Source organism: Somniosus microcephalus, chromosome 3 (genome assembly GCF_052327205.1).
Source record: "Somniosus microcephalus isolate GS21.2 chromosome 3, FLI_Smic_1.0, whole genome shotgun sequence".
In the NCBI taxonomy this organism is placed as follows: domain Eukaryota; kingdom Metazoa; phylum Chordata; class Chondrichthyes; order Squaliformes; family Somniosidae; genus Somniosus; species Somniosus microcephalus.
In genome coordinates this window covers 235,542,955-235,556,841 of record NC_140989.1, presented here as the reverse complement: position 1 = coordinate 235,556,841, position 13,887 = coordinate 235,542,955, and positions in this window count along the sequence as shown.

Genomic DNA, 13,887 nt, shown 5'->3' with positions numbered 1-13,887 from the left:
ATGATGGCTTACTTGTGTTCTTTGAGAAGACCAAAACGTCTAATGATATCAGCCATATTCAAGGTATCAAAATAGGCCAATTAGATGGACTGATGGTCCAAAAGTAAAGCCATGTTATAGGTATCACAAATAGAATAGGATAACTTACTCAGTTGATGCTGCTGTTAGTACAGGTAGACTACCCTTTATCCGAACTTCCGAAAACCGAAACCCTCTAAAAACCGAAGGTTTTTTCGTTCAGCATAAGTCGTGCGCACGACTTACGCTAAGCAGAGGGTCAGCGTAAGTCGTGCACACGACACCCCGCGGAACCCCCCGCAGACCCCCGCCGACCCCCCCGCCGACCCCCCCCGCGGACCCCCGCCGGACCCGACCCCCGCCGACCCCCCCGCGGACCCCCGCGGACCCCGACCCCCGCCGACTTACGCTGAGCGTCAGCATAAGTCGTGCGCACGACCCCCCGCCGACCCACCCGTGGACCCCCGCAGACCACCCCGCCGACCCCGACCCCCGCCGACCCCCCCGCGGACCCCCGCCGGACCCGACCCCCGCCGACCCCCCCGCAGACCCCCGCAGACCCCGACCCCCGCCGACTTACGCTGAGCGTCAGCATAAGTCGTGCGCACGACCCCCCGCCGACCCACCCGTGGACCCCCGCAGACCACCCCGCCGACCCCGACCCCCGCCAACCACCCCGCGGACCCCCCCGCGGACCCCGCCGGCCCCAACCCCCGCCGACACCCCCGCCGGCCCCAACCCCCGCCGGACCCCCGCCGACCCCCCCGCGGACCCCCGCCGACCCACCTTCCGAAATCCGAAATTCTCCAAAAACCAAAACACGGCTGGTCCCGAGGTTTTCGGATAAAGGATAGTCTACCTGTACTGCATAGTAGTAGTTCAATATCATACAACAGTGTTTAGCTTGATATCAGCTTCACCCAGTTTTATTCTCCATTTCCATCATTGACTCCAAGATTGTTGCTATAACCTTGAGTTGCCTGTCTGGAATTAAGGCTGGAATTTTAATCGGGTGGTGGGTTGGGGTGCACGGAAGCGGCCGGGAAACCCGGGAGAACGGGTTTCCCACAGGCCCTGCTGAATTTAAGGGCAGGGCCTGGTTTGCATGTGAAAGCTTTGTTTCCCACCCGCAGCCAGCCAGCCAGATGGAGAGGCTGGCTGGCAGCGGGCAGGTAGGCCTGTGGCACTAGGCCACACAGAGGAGGGAGGAAGGGATCATGTGGGGACCAGAGGCTGATTGGTGGGGGGGTGGGGGGCGGACAGGGAGAGAACATCGAGGGGCCTGGGGAATGATCGGGGGCTGGAGAGTGATCGGGGGGAAGAGAGGGAACATTGGTGGCCAGGGGATGATCAGGCGTGGGGGGAGGGAGAGAACCTCGGAGCCGGCCTGGAGAATGATCAGGGTGGGAGGTGGGGGGCAGCTGGGAAGATGATTAGAGGCTTCGTGGAGGAATTGGAGGATGGGGGGGGGCGGGGTATCGAAGGCCTCGTGAGGGAGGTCTCCGATTGTGGGGGGTGGGTTAGGCAGGAACGCTGGATCCAGGAGGTAAGTGTGGTCGGGTTTCCCGAGGTCTGTGAAAACGGACCGGCCACTGTTAAATTTAAAATGGTGGTTAAATCTGAGGCATGCCAGTCTCATTATAGTATTTGAATGGATGACCTATCTCTTAGGACCAGGTTGGCTACCCGCCCCCCGTCCCGCCTCCATTAAAACCAGAAGTGGGCGGGTTGAAGGCGGGTTCTGGTCGGGATTCCGTTTTTTAACACTTTAACTTCCCAGCCGACACCAACCCATCTGATTTTTGGAGTTAAAATCCCCCCCATAGACTTTGATGAGTCACACTTTCCTGCATCTATGTACCTCTAGCTTAGAAATTAAGCATCTTAGGCTAAATGCGGAAGGATAGAATTTGGCGCCCTGCTCAACCACGAGCTCAGTGTTATCCCCACATTTGATTTATTGATTATTACAAAACATGGGCCTGCTTCTACACCTACCTTTCTCTCACTGCTGTTGGTTGCTGAAGCCCCAACAGATGCTTTCATTACCCTGCAGCTCAACTTCTCCAATACTGGACTCTTTGCCCCATTCTTCACAAAGGCATTCACAAATGTGTGGTTCATGCCCACCCCTGCACAACATCCTGCTATAGCAGTGAGCTCATTGTTGCAAAACTCCACTGGTTCCTCATGCCCCCGAGCATTGATTTGAAGATTCTCGTGCTCATTTTCAGCTCCATCCATTTGCCTAGCTCTGAACCTATCATGGCAATCACCTGCAGCCATATATCTCTGCATATACCCTTTGCTTTTCCAACATCAAATTACTCCTTATTTTACAGCACTATGGAGTTTTCCCGCGTGGACAAAGCAGAGGTGCCTGGCACCTAATGGTGAATGCGGAAGCTGGTAGGATGGAAGGTGAAGGCTATAGGAGGCAGCATTGGGTGAATTGGTGCATAGGGTAGGAAAAGCAAGTGGTGTCAGATGTGTACTGCTGCCCAGATTACCTACATTGCTGCTATCGGTGACCCATTTCTGTTTTTTACATTTTGAGAAATGCAGAAGTGTGGTGATATTGGGTTTGCCATAAGATGGTGCCCTTGTTATTCAATGGGAAGGAAATGAAAGTGCTGGCCATGCTGAGCTATGTACCAATCAGCTGTTCGATACATGTGTGGGCAGCACATTGGCTAATACTGCTTATAAACCATATGCTATACTAGAAGGAGATGAAGGCAAAAAGGTGATATGAACACCACTGTCAGTTCCACCCCTATGGTGCAGGTTGGCTGCGTGTTCTTCAATGCATCCACAGCCCGGAGCGATAATGGACGTCAGTCATTGCCACCTACATGGTCCAGGGGCTGCAGATACAGTTCATGGCTTAAAGTCCATTAATTTTGTACCACTTCTTTTGTGAAACACTGCAATGACATCATTCATTTAAAATTTTTGGCAAGGGATGCTAATGTAGTTAAATGATTTATCATTTAATGAGATAGAGTGGAAGCTTGTATTGTATGAGCCCCCTTTAATGTCTGCTGCTCTTTTGATCATGTTCCTGTTACAATGGCTTTGCAGTGATTTTTGTTTTGTAGACAATATTCTGCTGTTTTTGTTTCCACATGAAAACCACAGTAAAAAAAAAGCTACTGAGAAACAGCAGGTGCAAATATTCATGAAAATTTTCTCAGTCCTCTTAAGAGCTATTTTATGCACAGAGCTTCTTTTTCTTTAGCCCACTCCAGGTGGTAGAGTGTGATCCTATCATAAATGACAGGAAATCATGTGTCCTCAATTTTAATGCGTTAACTTCTTATTTAAATATTACGATGACGCTCCTGTACAAGATGTGATAGAGTAATTTTCATAGCCATTAACCATATCCCATAATTACCATTCTGTGGGATTCCAGTAGGTACTGGATAATCTCACTAGTTGGAAAATTTCCCTTCATATATGACCAAGTCAGATATGAAAACTTCCATTGAAGTGTAGCAACCCAATCCAGCAAATCAAGGTAGCAGTAGATGTTATATATATGGACTTCCAAAAGGCATTTGATTAATTGGAAAATAGAAACACATGGGATGAAAGGAACGGTAATTGGCTAAGGGATAGGAGGCAGAGAGTAGTGGTGAACGGATATTTTTCTTACTGGAGAGAAGTATGCAGTGAGGTTCCCCCAGGGGTCAGTGTTAGGACCATTGCTTTTCTTGTTATGTATAAATGACCTGGACTTGGGTATAGGGAGTACAATTTTGAAATTTCTGGATGATACAAAACTTGGTAACATAGTAAATAGCGAGTAGGATATTAGCAGATTTCAGGAGGCCATAGACAGACTGGCAAAATGGGCAGGCAGATGGCAGGTTTAATTTAATGCGGATAAGTGAGAAGTGATGCACTTTGGGAGGAACAACTTGGAGAGACAGTATAATCTAAATGGTACTATTTTCATGGGGGTGCAAGAACAGAGGGACCTGGGGATACATATTCACAAATCCCTGAAGGTGGCAGGGCAAGTTGATGAGGCGATTAAGAAAGCGTGTGAGATACTTGGCTTTGTAATTGGGGCATGTAGGGGGTTTCTCTTGCTCGTTCTGGTCTCCTACCAGGCTTCGTGCAATAATTACCCTTGAGTGGCTCGACCCACTCTTCCCTACGGTTCTAGACCTTGGACTTAGGTGCAGGGAACTGTAGTGCAGAGAAAGACTCAATAGACCAGGTTGAATAGCACGGAATGGATGCTTTTATTATTAAACAGTTTGCAGCATTACAAAATACATATCATAAGCACAAATCAAAGCGACTACAAGCATGCACATATCTATAAACTTGATTCCATGGAAATGGGAAACACACGGCACATCGAAAAAGGGGGAACACATTACGATTACCCTTACCCTCTCCCTCCCCTTATACCTAAACTACGTTTCGACTTGAGGAACTCGGGATCATGCTCACCACTTTCAGATTCGCAAAAGAGGGGGTTCGCAGCCTTTTGGCACAGCTTTCCGTCGTCACGTGGATTTGGAAACTTCTGGCGCAGCTTGTTTTTCTCTTTCTCTTTCTCCTGCGATGGGGCAATGGACACAGCCTTGATGAGCGCTCGTCAAGGTTGAATCATTTAAATCCATTGTGGATTTGGATTCATGGGGCAGTCCCTGCCACCAATGTGATGTTGAAGAACTGGATGCATAAGGAGAGTCCAGTGAGGAAAAAACACCCCGAGAATGGGATGTTGAGGCACGGGAGTGCTAGGTCCAAAATGTCCTTTTCCTCCGGCCTGAATCGTCGGTTTTCCTGAGGGTGTCTTCTTCTTCGGCCTGGGTCGTCGATGATCTCCCGACAATGGTACCCGGGCCACCCTCGTCGTCTTCTCGTCGTGGCCGAGCCTTGTCTGGCTGAACACCGACCACGTTGTCTTTTCCCGAAATGTCCGTCCGAAGCGTCTTTAAAAGAAGAAACGTCTTGATCGAATTCCGAAGCTACCGAGGTAGAAGAGCCGTTGATGGACTTTTCAAAATCCATAGTTATACCCTTTTGGGCCAGCCTTATCTCCCGCCAGATCATAGTCCAGTCTTTGTAATATTTAGGCGGGCAGAAATCTCTGCAGGGGCGCTTTGTCTTGTAACGGGAGCCAGTGATAACTTAACTGGCCTTCCTGGCCGATAATGTCTTTTAATGTCTTTTACTTTGTCACCGTAACTCGGTTCGCATATTGATTGGTCTGGAGATTTCCCTTGATGGCTGTTAAACGGTTTCTCCTTTGTACATTAAATGGGTTTAAGTGTTCATTCATTGTCCGCCCATATCTTGATGGGCCCCATCCTGTTTGCCTGAAACTGTCTTGTACTTAGAATCCATTGAATATGTATGCTGTTTCCCTGAGTTTCGGTTTCCCGATACTGGCTTTCGCGGGCTTACTGCTCTCAATCCACAAGCCTGTCTGGCTTGCAGCAACAGAAATCAAATGGCCCAAGGAACTGATCACGAGGTCCGGCGGCCATTTTGTATGCCCTTTTATCAAAGGTTTTTAACTGTACAAGCTTCTTCTGGTCAATAAAGCTGTATTATTAATCCTGTTGTCTTGTGTGAATTTATAATGAAAATTTTCGAATCTTACAGGCATTGAATACAAAAACATGTTAAACCTTCACAAATCACTGGTTAGGCCTCAGCTGAAGTATTGTGTACAATTCTGGGAACCACACTTTAGGAAGGATGTCAAGGCCTTGGAGAGGGTACAGAGGAGGTTTACCAGGATGATACCAGGGATGAGGGACTTCAGTTATGTGGAGATGTTGGAGAAGCTGGGATTGTTCTCCTTAGAGCAGAGAAGGTTAAGAGGAGACCGAATAGAGGTGTTCAAAATTATGAGAGGTTTTGATGGAGCAAATAGGGAGCAACTGTTTCCTCTGACAAGTGGGTCGGTAACAAAAGGTCACAGATTAAAAATAATTGGCAAAAGAACTAGAGGGGAAATGAGGAGAATATTTTTCACACAGAGGGTCATTAAGATCTGGAACGCACTTCCTGAAAGGGTGGTGGAATCAGATTCCATAGGAACTTTCAAAAGAAAGAAAGAACGACTTGCATTTATATAGCGCCTTTCACAACCACCGGACATCTCAAAGCTTTTTACAGTCAATGAAGTACTTTTTTGGAGTGGAGTCGCTGTTGTAATGTGGGAACCGCGACAGCCAATTTGCACACAGCAAGCTCCCACAAACTGCAATGTGATAATGACCAGATAATCTGGTTTTGTTATGTTGGTTGAGGGATAAATATTGGCCAGGGCACCAGGGATAACTCCCCTGCTCTTCTTTGAAATAGTGTCATGGGATCTTTTACGTCCACCTGAGAGAGCAGATGGGGCCTTGGTTTAACGTCTCATCTGAAAGACGGCACCTCCGACAGTACAGCACTCCCTCAGCACTGCACTGGAGCGTCAACCTAGCTTTATGTGCTCAAGTCCCTGGAGTGGTGAGTGTGCTACCCACTGAGCCACAGCTGACATTTAAGGCAATTGAACATGTATTTGAAGAGAACTAATTTGCAGGGTTATGGGGAAAAAGCTGGGGTGTGGGATTAAATGGGACAGCTCTTCCAAAGAGCCAGCACGGGCATGATGGGCCAAATGGTCTCCTTCTATACTGTAGGATTCTAAGACTCTAAGGTTGAACCCAAGAAAGTTAAACATCTCTAAAATCTAGAAATAATGCTGGCCCAAAAGGCATGGATGCTTGGTTCTCAAAGCTTTCTGAGAAATTAACTGCTTCCCTAATTCATCTCTTTCCATTGTCCCTATCTGATGGTATTTTACCTTACAGAGAAAGTGACCAATTGTTGCACAAGAAAAAGTCGGACTGCCATTGTAGAGATTAGTATTACAGTAATCTACTGGGAAAAAGTTGGTGCAGATAGAAAGAAATGAAAAGCTGTTGCACCATATTGGCTGCAAAATACTAACATGGCTTCCGCACATATTGATTGGCTTATGCTGTTTCAATTCCATGGCGGAGAAATGGGTCTATTACATATTGTAAAATTATAGCAGTAGTCCTTGAAAGCGTTCCATAGCAGGTCATAAGTCGACTATGACAAAATAAAAATCGTTCCATTAGATATGTATGTGTATATGTTTTTCAAAAATAGCAACAATTCAGTTCTAAAATGGGTTCCAAGTGCAGTATTGAACTTGTTGGAAAACTGAAATGAGTACTTGGACACCGTTTGTCTGTGTCATTATTAGGAAAGTTTTTTTGAAAACTGTTTAAGTTAAAAGTTATCTTCGAAGGACAAGGGGTACTTTGAATGCAAATTTCTTGATCAGTAATTCAGACAAGAATAGTGTTTGCAGCTGGTGTCAAAAATGTTAGTCGAGGTGGGTATTCAAGCATCTGTGAAGTAACAGCTGGGAGCACATGGCCATTTAGTCCTTTACTAGCTGAACAAATGGAGCACATTCTAAAGTATGGTTTAAGATTGCCACCATGGAACACGACACCATTGTTCAATGTTATCAAGCTGGTGATAAGTTAAACTTCAGAGGAAAAATATCTTTGTAACTCAGGAATCTTCTAGTGTTCTTGAGGTGCTTTTATGTTTATATGGAAATTGGATGCAACTCCATAAGCAGCACTTGTGTACCACTAAGAGACTGTTTCTTTTCAAATGTTTGCCAATAGCTGGAAGATTTGTGCACTAAACAGTCAACCCAGTTTGTATATTTCTGAATGTGCTTCATAGTATCCACATTACATAGAGTTACAGCACAGTAACAGACCATTTGGCCCAACTGGTCTATGCTGGTGTTTATGCTCCACACAAGCCTCCTCCCACCCCACTTCATCTCACCCTATCAGCATATCCTTCTATTCCTTTCTTGCTCATGTACTTATCTAGGTTAGCACTGTTGCCTCACAGCGCCAGGGACCCGGGTTCAAATCCGGCCTCGGGTGACTGTCTGTGTGGAGTTTGCACATTCTCCCATTGTTTGCGTGGGTTTCCTCCGGGTGCTCCGGTTTCCTCCCACAGTCCAAAGATGTGCGGGTTAGGTTGATTGGCCATGATAAAAAATTGGCCCTTAGTGTTAGGGGGGATTAAACACATGGGGTTACGGGGTTACGGGGATAGGGCTTGGGTGGGATGGCTGTCGGTGTAGGGACCGGGTGCTAAGGGTTTGGATGATCAGCCATGATCTCGTTGAATGGCGGAGCAGGCTCGAAGGGCCGAATGGCCTACTCCTGCTCCTAGTTTCTATGTTTCTATGTTTCCCCTTAAATGTTTTGCACTGTACATGGGTTACACTGGGAAACTCACCTGCTGAAAGACCAGCACAGAGATGATCAAGAACTATTGAGGTTTGGGCAGGACATTGACATTTTAAATTTATAATAGTTATAAACATTCTTCAATTACAGACTTCTTAGCTTGATAATTGCACTTAACCTACACTGGGACAAAAATAAAGCAAGAGTGGTTGGAAAAGCTGGTAGAACCATTAATAATGATGAAGCTAATAACAGCCAGTAATGGAACAATGTGGCCCTGTTTGGCAGGTTGCACAGAAAATCCACTCTTGGTGCAATCCAAAGCTTTAAAAACCAGTGGGTTGGTGGGAATGTCTGAATCCAAGAACAATATTGCAGAAATAACAACAGAAAATGCTGGAAAAACTCAGCAGGCCAGGCAACATCCGTGGAGAGAAATTAAAGTCAACGTTTCGGGTCAAAACCCTTTATCAACCCTTTGCCTTGATAAAGGGTTTTGACCCGAAACGTTGACTCTAATTTCTCTCCACGGATGTTGCCTGGCCTGCTGAGTTTTTCCAGCATTTTCTGTTATTATTCCGGATTTCCAGCATCTGCAGTATTTTGCTAACAATATTGCAGAGATGTGCAAGAAATTGCTGGTCTTTCACTGGATTACAACTAATGTAGATCCACAAAAGTTGTCTATGACGACAGGTAAACTTGATGAGGATGGCCTAGAGCTACAGTTGATCTTCAATATTTGAGCCAGGTTGGCATTCATCCAGAAAAGTACCTTTTGAATGGAGGTATGAGCAGAGGCGACCAAAAGTTTGGTTAAAGAGATGGTTTTGAGAAGGTCCTTAAAAGAGGAGTGATGGAGAGATTTAGGAATGTAATTTCAGAGTGTAGGGTCTTGTGGACTGATGGTATGGTGTCAATGGAGGGACAAAGGCAGGGTGGGCGGAAGGTGGCAGTGAGGCGTACAAGAAACCAGAGTCAGCGGAACAGATTTCTGGGATGGTTGTAAGGCTGGAGAATGTTGTAGAGATAGGGAGTAGTGAGGCCCTGAAGGGATTCACACAGGGAGCCAATGGAGGTTAGCAAGAATGGGCTGAGCGGTACTTGGTGCGGAATTGAATACATGCAACAGTTTTGGATAAGCTGAATTTTATGGGGGTGAAGGATGGGAGACCAATCAGGAGAGCATTGGAATAATCAAGTCTGGAGGTAACAAATGGAAGGATGTGTGTTTCAACAGCAGAAGTCCTGAGGCAGGGATGGAAGCAGGTGATGTTACAAAGGTGGATGTAGGTGTTCTTTGTGATGGAAAGCATATGGGATCAGATGCTCAGCTTGGGGTTGTGAATACTTTCTCCTGGAGACCTTGAATTGCTCTATCTTCTGTAAGCGACTGTCCAAATGCAGATTTGCCAACACTTGTTGAACCAATGAAGTACGCAGTAAGCGACGGGAAAATTGTGACTTGTATGCTGGTAGCTCTACAACATTTCTGTTAAGTCTGTGGCCCCAGTAACCACTGGGGTCAAATTCATAAGGTATTTTTTCCCTTCTGGTAGTTGTACACTTACTGGACTCTAAGATGCCTGTACACAGTGTGTAGGAACTGGTCTGGTAGTTGTACATTTACTGGGGTTTATACAAGATGCCTATGCACACTATATAGAATAGCAAAATACTGCGGATGCTGGAAATCTGAAATAACAACAGAAAATGCTGGAAACACTTAGCAGGTCAGGCAGCATCCATGGAGAGAGAAACAGAGTTAACGTTTCAGGTCGATGACGAAGGGTCACTGACCTGAAACGTTAACTCTGTTTCTCTCTCCACGGATGCTGCCTGACCTGTTGAGTATTTCCAGCATTTTCTGTTGTTATTTCACAATATATAGAGATTGGACTGCACAATGTGCATGTACACAGCATGTAGTTGTAATATTGAGAGAGGCTGGTGAGGCGATCAGTATTCTGATCGCAAACTAAATCCTCCATTAAGACTCTTCTGAAAGGCAAACCATTCATCATATCCATCTGAAAGGTCAGGTAAGGTTAAAGAATTGTTCAGTAAGGGTAATGAATTGTCAGATAAACTGATTACAATATGATTTTTACTTCTGAATTCATCTCCAACTCATCCCCCCCTTTTTTAAAACGTGCCTTAGAAATAATTAGCAGAGTGAAGTAAAGAATTGAGACAAGAAAGGGAAAGAGAAAGTAATTAGAAAAAAAACGAAAGCTTGCCAACTAGTATTTAAGATCTCATCACTTTTCTTGTCATGTTTGATAAATATTCTTTGTGTTAGCTGATTTTATGCATTATTGACCTTTATCCTTTTTATTTTATATTATTCAACATGCTGAGTTTAGGAATGAAAACAGCTATTGGTCCCTGTGTAATGTCCTTTTGTCCATCATTGAATGGTTCAGATTGGCTGTATCCACTTTAAGGAAGTCTATGCTTGAGAATTAGCATTTCTAAAGAGTCTTTATCTCAGTCTCACACCAGTGACTGAGATCTCTGTTTCCCATTTACATTGTGAAAAAACATGGAATAATAGCCGTTCGTTTTATAAATCAAAAGCTCTTTATAATTAACCCAATAATAGACCACAGGGACCCATGTGCCTTGCCAATATGAGCTGTGTAAGATGTATTATGGCGAGGTAATTCACCATCATCCAATTTCTGGAAGTGAACGAATTCTAGATACAGCATAATAATGTGATATAGTTCAATAGTTCAAGCACTTAATCACTTGACCTATCCTTGCTCTTTTTTCTACCTCCCCTGCTTAGAAGTTTGAATGCTGGATGCCTAAATCTCCCTGTCATTCAGTCTAACTTGTCATTTTAGCGAGGTTTGCTTTAGCAAGACGTGGCAGCTGCACATAGAAGTGGGTCGCCATTGCAGTGATGAATAAAGAGACAAAAGAAGTTGTCTGATCTAATACATCAGACTCAAATTGTGCCTCATGCTACTGATTACAAAGTATTAAACAATAACTGCTGAATCATGGAGCAGAACTCGTATTGTTCTTTAATAGCCATTCAGTTTTCAAGCTCGGGTTTGCCAACCCCCTAGCACAGTCCTGGAGTCTCCAGGAATCAATCTCCTGGGCACTGCTGCGAGTAACCAGGAGATAATCATAGGGGGCGGGTTTTTTCATTGAATGCTTTCACTTATTCGTCATAAACATATTGCAGATGGAGAAAAAAAGGCTGTTTGACTGGGCGCTGCTGTTGGAGACGGGAGGCCATGTGATGAAACCTCCAGAATTGCGTCCAACCAGAATTGGCAACCCTATTAAGCTGGAAACCAGTCCTCCTGACTGCACTCATGGGGGTGATTTTGCCAATGGGGGCGTGTTGGAGGTGGGACTGCTGTTTGTCGGGGTTTCAGTCCCGCCTCCATCGACTTGTGGCCAACCCACGCTATTTTCCCTTGATTGACCTTGTTAAGCCCGCCCAGCAGGCTTAGCAGGCCAATTAAGGGAAAGCCGGTGACAGAGAACGTCAACGTATGACGTTTCATCTGCCAAAAAAAATGTTGACAGATGAATTGTCATCGTTTGACAGCTTTGAGAAGCTGTCAAACATGTTCATTCTCTGTTATTTGGTGAGTTCTTGTACTCAAGGCCTACCCATCCTATTTCCTGAGCAGAAATCAGATGGCTGTTGCATTGGAGAATGCAGCAGCCATTCTGTCATCTCTGCCGTGGAGATGCCGGAGCCTCTGGATCTCCAATGATTGAAGCCAGTAGGAAGAAACAAAGGTAAGGAAACATTTTCTAACGCTTTTCACTCACCTCACATAATTATCTCTTCACACTTGCACCCATCACTCACCTCCACAGCGCACTTTTGGACCCCTCTCACCCCCGCAGACCCACTGCTCGCCTCGGTGACCCTGCTGGGGTTTCCCGACGTCGGGAAGCCCGCACCTCTGTAGGAAAAATGGGGATAATCCTCTTAACTGCCTGTTAAGTTAAGTGGCTGTAATCCCCTTCCCGCCTCCAGGAGATGGGACCCGGCATGGGTTGGGTACCCGCCTCCAGATTCTGCCATTTTCCCAGCAGTCCCGCCTCCAAACCCGCCTCCCCAGGGCTGGCAAAATCACCCCCCATGTGTGGTGAAGTCCCAAGCCAGGCCTACTTGTGCTGGAGACTCTCACTGTATCCATGTGTGGTAGAATCCCAACCAAAAGCTACCGGGAAGAGAGCTATGAAACATGCAAACCTCCAACCTGCTTCTACCTCTTATTGAGTCACAATCTGTAGTCAGTTGTAATGTAAACAACAACATGCTCACCCGTGGTAAATTCCTTTAACTGCACCCACTTAAGTCAGAATTTTCAAACTACATGTAGTGAAGCACTAAGAAGACATGCCCACCTGTGGTAGAGCAAGAAATCACATTCACTACAACTGATGTGTCGTACCTTGATTTATAAGCTAAAGAAAGCTTAAATGTAACAGAGTGCTACTTTGCACTTCTACTATGGAATAGACTGTTCACTATAACAGTAAATGTGGACTGAGACATTCACAAAAAAAAAATAACATCCAATAGAATAGACAGTTGTGGGTTTGTTGCAAAGGGAGAGGGAGGTAAAAGTATTCTGGGTGACTCCTGTACCTAGATCTGAACAGGGTAACAAGCTCTACGGAGTGAATAGCTTTTGTCCCATTCCTCCCTCCTTGCAACAGCCTGTTTCGAATCTCATGTTTCACTGCCCCAGTTCTGGCCAGCCTATAAGCGAGCTAAGCTTCCTGTTGTCAGGTGGAGGCCTGTAATGGACAAATTGATTTCTCCAGCATTTCCCCATGGAAATTATCTTGTAATGTTTCTTCTTAACTTTAGAGTTCTCTGTTCGGGCGCTGTGCCCTGCTACACTCAGAGTTTGGAAAGGTCAGATGAGAAAACTGAAATTCGTTTTTCATGTGTCCAACTCATGTTTCAACTCCACACTAATGTCCATGTCATAAACTAAAAGCTAGATACTTTTCAAAGGGAACAGGAGTATACTGGTATTTCTGGAAACTGTTTGCTATTGTACATTATTTTTTCTTTAAAGGCTTCAATCACTTCTCTTAGCAGGACATCATTACCTGCCAAATCATAGATGTGCTCTCAAGTCTCCAACATGGTGTATGCACTGGGTCCCATTTTCACCGATATGACTCTATATTAATGTCAAAATGGCTTGTTTGTCAGATGGTGCCTTTTGAAGAGTATTGGCTAAGAATGTAATAGTTCAGGGAATAGTTGTGGAACAGTGGCCTTTCACTCGTGAGACTGGACTTCAAATTCAACTCCGATTGCAACTCTCCTTTTGACTCTGAAGATTGTAAAGGTCTGAAATGAAATAGGACTTGAGCATTTTAGCCCAATCTAAATTTACAATGCCATTCTTTGGATATAGGAATCAGACCCTTGAATACAGTTTCCACCATTAACCTTTACAGTGACATCCTCAAAGATTTTAAGCACTTTACCAAGGAATATAGATGAATCTTAGAATAATACAGCACAGAAAGAGGCCAATCAGCCCATCATGCTTGTGCCGGCTCTTTGATAGAGCTATCCAGT